The 8,322-nt window shown below is 45.3% G+C and overlaps 1 long non-coding RNA gene across 1 annotated transcript; it reads left to right on the top strand.

Moving 5' to 3' along the window:
- The first annotated feature begins 280 nt into the window (after nt 1–280).
- On the top strand, nt 281–1,900 carry LOC311228622. Its single transcript, XR_014619674.1, has 3 exons — nt 281–397; nt 703–797; nt 1,665–1,900. It is a non-coding gene; the product is annotated as an uncharacterized lncRNA (long non-coding RNA).
- Nucleotides 1,901–8,322: the final 6,422 nt, after the last annotated feature.

Genomic DNA, 8,322 nt, shown 5'->3' with positions numbered 1-8,322 from the left:
GTCATAACACATAAATGTCATTATGAATTGAAAATGGGGGACCCTGATGTAAACAAGACTAAAGTCTTTCTCTGGTCTGCATCCCCTTAACTATTGTGTGTATTGAGCTGTACTGTATTGTACCCATTCTGCAATCTGTTAATACAGTTTTCAATCAGCTAGCATGAGTAACCTGAATGCCTTACAATATCTGTGATCCACTTTCTCTTCTCTGTCATGCCTATCTCACCTTATAGCATTTTGTTGGCGGGGATGGACCTACTGTGCAATATCCAGACCCTATAAAAGCTGATGGGACCACATGTAAGTCGGTGCGTCCGTTGCCAAAGAAAAGACGCCTGCTTGATCCTGACAACCCCCCATCTAAAAAAGAACTACTGCAGGAAAATACTAACTTGTAAGTCCTGAAGACTGGGTATTGTCAAAGTCCTTATAGGCGGTATTGTCTGAATATTGTGATGTGTTAGTGAAGATGTGAATCACTAACTAAAAACACCATTTGCATGTGTGAATCAGATGTCATTTAATAATTTGTTATAAATGCTCATATCTAGTATTAATTTGTGAACCAAAGATACTGCAAGTTCTTGTTACAATCAAACAATACATAAATAATACTGAGACCAAATGTTATGATTAATGAACAACATGGATTTATTAATTAAAGTGCATTTATTTGATTATGATTTTGATACTTCACAGGAACATCAATCCCTCTCTGGATGTCATCAACCACCAATCGGAGCTCAGTTATACAGCTACACAGACGTGCACAGCTACTCAGACTGAAGGAGAATGTAAGGGTCTACCTTTCTTTTAGGAACTGAGAAGCATGATCTTTAAAAAATGCAGCAAGTCTGTGCAGTAATCTTTCCATAAATGGTATGTCTGGGAATATTCTTTCCACAAAGATATCTTTCTGCGTAAAAACTATGAATTCACAGAATTGGCAGCCTGTCACCATAAGTTGTCCTTGTATTTGCACATAATAGTCGTGCGTCTTCTTCAATGAAATACTGCCCCCCTCATCTTTGTGTAAACAGAAATCTGGGAAGTTGTCGCAAGCCTCCAATATCAAACAGTTTCTTGCCTTATAAGGACATTTCACTTCGACTATCCCACTCTCGCCATTGTCGCACAACTTCCCGTCAGGTGTGGCTCCTAAAAAATCGAACTCTGAATTGACAACAAGACCACACTCGTGAAAATGTCTGGCGGGATAAACCTCCAGATATTTGGCCTTCGCCTTTGCCTCATTCCTTTTCCCATACTCCAAAGCCGGGGCACAAATGGATGTCAACCGGAAAACACTCTCCAGAAATTTTGTTGTTGGGGCAGATTTTCTGTTTACCGCTTTCGCAAAGTTTGAAGCAGTCAGTCGTGACCTCCTCTCTTCAAACCAGTAATTTGAGAGAGCCTGGGCCCGAGTGCGTTCTTCCAGTGCTACCAGGTTTGTGTCTGCAGTATTCAGATCTTTGTAGATCGCTGGAAGCTTCACTGGAGATGGCTGGTGCACAGATACATTTCCACACCTCTGGTGTGGAACTGGGTCTGTTTTCTTCTTGAGATTTCTTGTCTGTAGAATAAAAGCAAAATGTTATTATTGTGATGTATATGTATATGTGGAAACTCCCTAACAATAATTGTAATATTTCTGTTTCCAGGGGTTTGCCCTTTAGAAGTATTGGGCACTGCTGTGGAAGGTGCAAGATTGAAGTCAGAGCTGGAGAAGAAGGAGAGGACGATAACCTGGTTGAGAGGGCAGCTTCTTGAAAAGGAACAGATAATACAGTCTCTCGAACAGGATGCTCAGAAAAAGACATTCTGTACTGTACAAAGTGTTGTCCAAAAAGAAACAAAGATCAAAGGGCTTTTTAAGTACTACACTGGGATCACATATGTTAGATTCATGTTATTGTTAGATGTTCTTGTGCCTGCTGGCTGTGATGCACCTTATGCAAAGGGCCGTAAAGACATGAGGTCACTAGGAAAATCCAATGGCCTATTCTTGACATTGTGTAGGTTAAGACACAACTTTGGACTTCAAGATTTGTCTCAAAGATTTGGAGTATCCATGCAGTCTGCAGGACTTGTTTTTAATACATGCATAGAACTTATGTATTTTAAATTTGGACAAATTAGCATATGGCCTCATAGAGACATTATTATTGAAAACATGCCTGAAAACTTTAGAAAGGAATTTCCTTCTACTTTAGTCATTATTGATGGTACTGAATTTAAGACCCAGGTGCCATCTGCACTGGCTTTACAAAGTCAGCTTTATAGTGACTATAAGTCAAGCACAACCCTCAAAGCATTGATTGGATGTGATCCAAGTGGGTCTGTCATTTTTGTGTCGGAGTTATTTACAGGTGCTGTATCCGATAAGGCGATTACTGAAAGCAGTGGTTTTTATGATTTACTTAAAACACTGAAAGTTCATGGTTACATCAAGGATGGTGATGTTGTTATGGCTGACAAGGGTTTTACAATACACGACGAGTTGAAAGAGCTTGGATTACGTTTGAATATCCCTCCTTTTGCTGCTGGTCATTCTCAGATGTCTCAGTCAAATGTGGCGTTGACTAACAAAATTGCTCGTCACAGGGTTCATATTGAGCGTCTTATATGTAAAGTTAAGACGTACAAAATCCTTTCAGATCGCATACCAACAACCCTTTTCAAAACAATAAACCAGATATGGTCAGTTTGTTGTTTTATGACCCTACAACAGGATGTGTTTGTAACTGATAAATGAAATTGTAGACCTGCATTACCTGATAAGAAAGTACAGAACCAATCTGGACTTCTCCAAAAGGGGTTGTGATCTTTGGCACACTGGTAGACAGGATAGTTGCCAAAGGTGTTCCAGTCATCCGTTGTAGATGGGCAATATCTTCCTCTGTTACAGCTGGAAGTCTGTAAATATTTAAAATATTGTATTAAATGTATTGCATATATTAATAATAACTTGGTCATACTTTTGCTATATTTCTGAGATGGAAGAACGATGTTTTGGTCACTTTGTTAATATGAAAATTGATGTTCAGTTCTGAATCTATGATAACCCAGAGACTTGTGACCTCAGATTTGATCCAAGGGGTTAGTCCTCCCAGGTTCTTTATTAACGTTTATTTTTTTGTTTTGGGGCCGATAATTAGAATTATAGATAGAAAACCTACATTATGTCCTCTGATGATATCAACCAGCAGTAACATGTAAAGGACCTAAGCAACTCCCTTGTGCAACTCTGTTACGGACTCTGTCCTTATTTCATTCCTTATTTCATTATGTATGCATGTAATATTATATTGTATGGGTTATTATGTATATATATAATATGTGTTATGTATGTAGGCAGGTTGTAGTGTTTTCTTGTCTCCCCCCCTATATAATCTATCTACCTCTCAGGGTCAATCACCATTCCACTCCCACTCCAACCAACAGAAGAAGCAGCAGCAACCACAGCTGAGGCTCATCAGCCTAATTGGCCTCCACATCCCTTCATATAATCCCTGTGTATGCATTGTTAGCTAGAGCTCTGTCGGTGTATGTGGGTAATTATATCTGGTGGTGTTGTGGTAGAGCTCTCATTGTTTTTTTGTGTATGAGCTAGTTAAAGCTCTGTTGAGCCCATGTTTAGTGCATGAGCTAGTTAAAGCTCTGTTGAACTCATGATTGGTGCATGAGCTAGTTAAAGCTCTGTTGAGCTCATGTTTTGGTGCATGAGCTAGTAGAAAGCTCTGTGAGAGCTGGTCAAGGCTCTGGTTTTCTAGCAATTCCCTATAGTATTGTACCGTTTTGTGATCCTGCCTGTTGTACATTTCTGTTTTACCCATAACCTGTTTCTGTATTTATGTATTCCTCGTCACCCAGCTTATGGTGATTGTTTTTCTTATATATTAACCTTTTGTTTCGCACACAGGGACATTGAGGGCAGTGAAGATACCCTGGGGTCTACATCTGCATCACGTAGGAGAACCACTGTTAAAGACACCAGCTTAGAGTGAGCACCACCTCCTGTACTTTGGGGCGTCCGCGCCTGTAAAGGGGGGGGGGGCTTTGTTTTATTTTGATATTATTTGGTGCTCACTGGTAGGTCCTCTTTGCTCTCTGTGTTGCTGATCTCACTTTTGTGTAAAATAAATATTGTTATTTTACAACCCGTCTATGGTGTTTTGTGTCACTGCATCCTCACATATCCTGTCTGTGGCCTAGTGTTGCGTCTCCCCACGGGGGCACGTAACATAAATGGGGGCTCGGTAGTTGGGCGACAGACATTTGGTGTTGGTGTGCGGTGGGCACGTTGCTTGGTTTTGGTTTTGGGTGGTTGGGGTGGGGGTAGGCTCCCCGGAACCTTGGCCACCAACAGGCGGCGGTGGGGCTGCGAGGTCCCGAGGGCACGTTAAAAATTAAAACTATAGTGCTGGGGAGGGACTGAAGGGCCCCCGTGTCTGATGAGGTATGAATCAACATACCACCGTGGTACCGTCTAGTCGGCGTGTGTGTCGCACACGCAAGTGTGGGGGCAGCACGTGGTACGTGGACGACAGTCCACACCTAGCAGAGGGTGTTCTCTCTGTGAACAGGCAAGGCGGGTGAAAACGGTCAAAATTTCCATGCCCATAGCAAAGTGGGGTGGGGATCAGACCGTCGGTTCCTACCTGGGTGGCCGATTACCACTACAGGGTCTGGGGTCGCTATCGACTGGGTCACCTGCCGGTCGGATCGCATATGGCAGTAAGACCACGGTGAGGGCCGCCGCGTTCGGCTCAATGTACAGTCAGGCCACTATAAGCTGAAACCGAATGAGTTAGTAAGCGAGTAGTGTTTCTGTGATCGGTGTTTTTGAAAAGAAAATGCCGGGAAGCAGAAAGCTAAGGCTTGTCGGTCCAGAGGAGTCTGGATGGTAAAGCCTAGGGGTGGGAAGAGACCTAGCCTAGGAACTGCGCCCTGGTATGGGAGGTTCAAAGGGTCAAAGCGAGTTTATTAGGTGTGTTTTTGGTGTTTGTGTGCACTGGTCTGGGTAGGGATGTCGTCTTTTGGGGTGGAGGTGTTCCTGGGTGATCCCTCGGTTGATCGTTTGGATCAGTGTAGGAGGGAAGACTTGTTTGCCATCGCCTCGCATTTTCAGGTCGCCCTTTCTAAAAGTTTGGCAAAGGCTGACCTGAGAGAAGAGGTGGTGCGCATATTGGTGTGGAACAAGGTGCTCGGTGTCGGTGAGGGAGCGTCTTTTGTTTCTTCCCCTATAGTCACAGACGAGGAGGGCGAGGATCCTCCGGTGGTGGACCCGGTTAAAGACGGGGTAGAGGATAAGCCTCCCCTTTCGGGTGTCACGTCTCCAGTGCACGGGCGTGCAGCATCTGTCCCTAGTGGGAGTGCTGAGGAGGACAATCTTAAATTGAGTTTAGCACGGTTGCAATTTGAGGAGAGGAAGGAGGAGAGGGAGAGTGAATATAGTCATCGGTTAGCTATTAGAAAAATGGAGCTGGAGGCTGAGGTCTCAACCCACCAGCTGGACGCTGACAACCGCCGGGTGGATGCTGAGAAGGAGGTTAAGTTGAAGCAACTGGAGCTCGACGCTGCTAAGGCTGGGAGTCCTGCTCAACCCTCTTCCACGGCTGTGGGGGCTTATGATGTAAGTAGGCTTATTTCTTTAGTACCTCAATTTCGTGAGGCGGAGGTAGACTCCTATTTTAATGCGTTTGAGCGGGTGGCTACGTCTTTAAAGTGGCCTAAAGAGGTCTGGGCTCTCTTACTGCAATGTAAGCTAACGGGAAAAGCCCAGGAAATTCTGTCTGCCCTCCCTCTGACTGATAGTTTGTCGTATGACTTGATCAAGACGGCGGTGCTTAGAGCCTATGAGTTAGTGCCAGAGGCGTACAGGCAAAAGTTTAGAACTCACAGAAAGTTACCTGGCCGGACTTTTGTGGAGTTTGCTCGGGAGAAAGAATCCCTATTTCATCGGTGGTGCAGGGCTTGTGATGTAGCTGATTTTGATTCTCTGTCTGAATTAATGTTACTGGAGGAGTTTAAAAATAGCCTAAATGACCGTTTAGTGACTTATCTCAATGAGCATAAAGTTGAGTCGTTGGCACAGGCGGCGGTGCTCGCTGATGAGTTTGTGCTTACTCATAAACAGTCATTTGGTACACTAAGACAGGAGGATAGAGGTTTTTATCCCTCTGCTCGGGCTCCAGCTAAAGTGCACACTAGCCCACCACGTTTGTTATCTCCCCGCTACAGGGAGGAGCGGGAATGCTATCATTGTCACCGGGTGGGTCATATTAGAGAGAACTGTCAAGCGTATAAACGCACACAGTCTACGCCAAGTGGTCGGCCAAAGGAGGTTGGTTTGGTGCAGACGGTGATAGTTCCACGGTCAGTAGTCCCCACAAAGATGTGTGGTGACCTGGAGCCCAGTTACGAACCGTTTATGTTGGACGGCATGGTTTCTCTCAGTGGTAGTGAGTTGGACCAGCGTCCGGTGCGCATACTGAGAGATACTGGGGCAGCGCAGTCTTTTATCTTGTCAGACGTGCTACAATTTACTCATGAGTCATCAAATGGCTCAAGTGTGTTGGTGCAGGGGATCGAGATGGGTTTTGTGTCGGTGCCCCTCCATCTGATACACTTAAACTGTGGTTTAGCTCAGGGGGTGTTCAAAGTGGGCGTTCGCCCGTCGTTACCGGTACGGGGTGTCACTTTCCTGTTGGGTAACGACATCGCGGGTGGCCGAGTTATGCCCGTTTTGGAGGTTTTAGAGCGCCCTGAGGTTTTGCGTCCAGATGTGTTGGCGCAACAGTTCCCCCAGGTGTTTACAGTTTGTGCAGTCACCCGTGCTCAAGCACGTAAGTTGGGTGAGGTAGTTGATCTGTCGGAGTCTGTGCTAGCTACACAGTTGTCTGGCACGCCTATTTCCCCACTTATGTTTGTTCCACCTGCTATAGAGACGAGTGACAGTAATGCGCTTCAGCAGGATACGCTCACCTCTGAGACAACGCATTTACCCATGACTAGAGGTAATCTGATCGTTGCTCAGAAGGAGGATGCTAGTTTAGCTAAATGTTTTGCTGCTGCTCTTGCCCCAGAGACAGCTAAGAACAAGGAGGTGGCCTATTTTGTTGAGAATGATGTGCTAATGCGGAGGTGGAGATCACGGATGGATTTTGGTAATGAGTGGAGTTATGTTACCCAGATTGTTGTGCCAACACCGTATCGACAGTCTGTTTTGTCTTTAGCTCACGATCATCCTTGGTCGGGACATCTAGGCATCACCAAGTCCAATGACAGGGTTTTGAAGCACTTTTTTTGGCCCGGGTTAAAGGGGGATGTGACCAGATTCTGTAATACTTGTCATGTGTGTCAAGTTACAGGGAAGCCTAATCAGGTTATTAAACCTGCCCCGCTTCACCCAATCCCAGCGATGGGGGAGCCGTTTGAGCATGTGATAGTGGATTGTGTTGGTCCCCTGCCGAGAACGAAGTCTGGTAACGAGTTCCTTTTAACAATTATGTGTGTAGCGACTCGGTACCCTGAGGCTATTCCTCTTAGAAAGATAACATCTCAGTCTGTAGTGAAAGCTCTGATCAAGTTTTTTTCTACGTTCGGGCTGCCAAAAGTCTTGCAAACGGACCAAGGTACTAACTTCCTTTCAGGAATATTTGAGCAGGTGTTATCATCATTGTCTATTTCTCACAGGATCTCAAGTGCGTATCACCCTGAGTCGCAAGGTGCCCTGGAGAGGTGGCATCAGACCTTCAAGTCGGTGTTGCGCAAGTATTGTATGGAGAGCGGCAGAGACTGGGATGAAGGTGTTCCCCTAGCTCTGTTTGCTGTGCGAGAAACAGTTCAGGAGTCACTGGGTTTTAGCCCAGCAGAGCTGGTGTTTGGGCATTCAGTGAGGGGTCCTTTGAGAGTATTAAAGGATCAGTTAATGGGGGAGGCTCTGCACACCGTACCTCCAAAGAGAGGGGTTTTGAACTATGTGTGTAGATTTAAAGAGCGGCTGCGTGAGGCGTGTAGTATCGCTAAGGAGAGTCTCTCTGCTGCTCAGGGCTCAATGAAACGGCAGTTTGACAAAAAAGCGGTTCCACGTTCTTTCCAGTCTGAGGACTTGGTTTTAGTTCTGTTCCCCATCCCTGGCTCTTCTTTGAGTGCTCGTTTTTTTGGCCCTTATGCTATCGAGCAGAAATTGAGCAATACTGACTATGTAGTCAGGACGCCTGACAGGCGAAAGAAAACCCGTGTTTGTCACATTAATATGTTGAAGCGTTATCTTCCCAGGGACAACCTGCAGCTGGAGAAACAAAGTACGCCCCC

Source organism: Notolepis coatsorum, assembly GCF_963971535.1.
Source record: "Notolepis coatsorum genome assembly, chromosome: 5".
NCBI lineage: Eukaryota > Metazoa > Chordata > Actinopteri > Aulopiformes > Paralepididae > Notolepis > Notolepis coatsorum.
The sequence above is the reverse complement of the archived record's forward strand: the minus strand, read 5'-3'. Positions and strand labels throughout refer to the sequence as shown.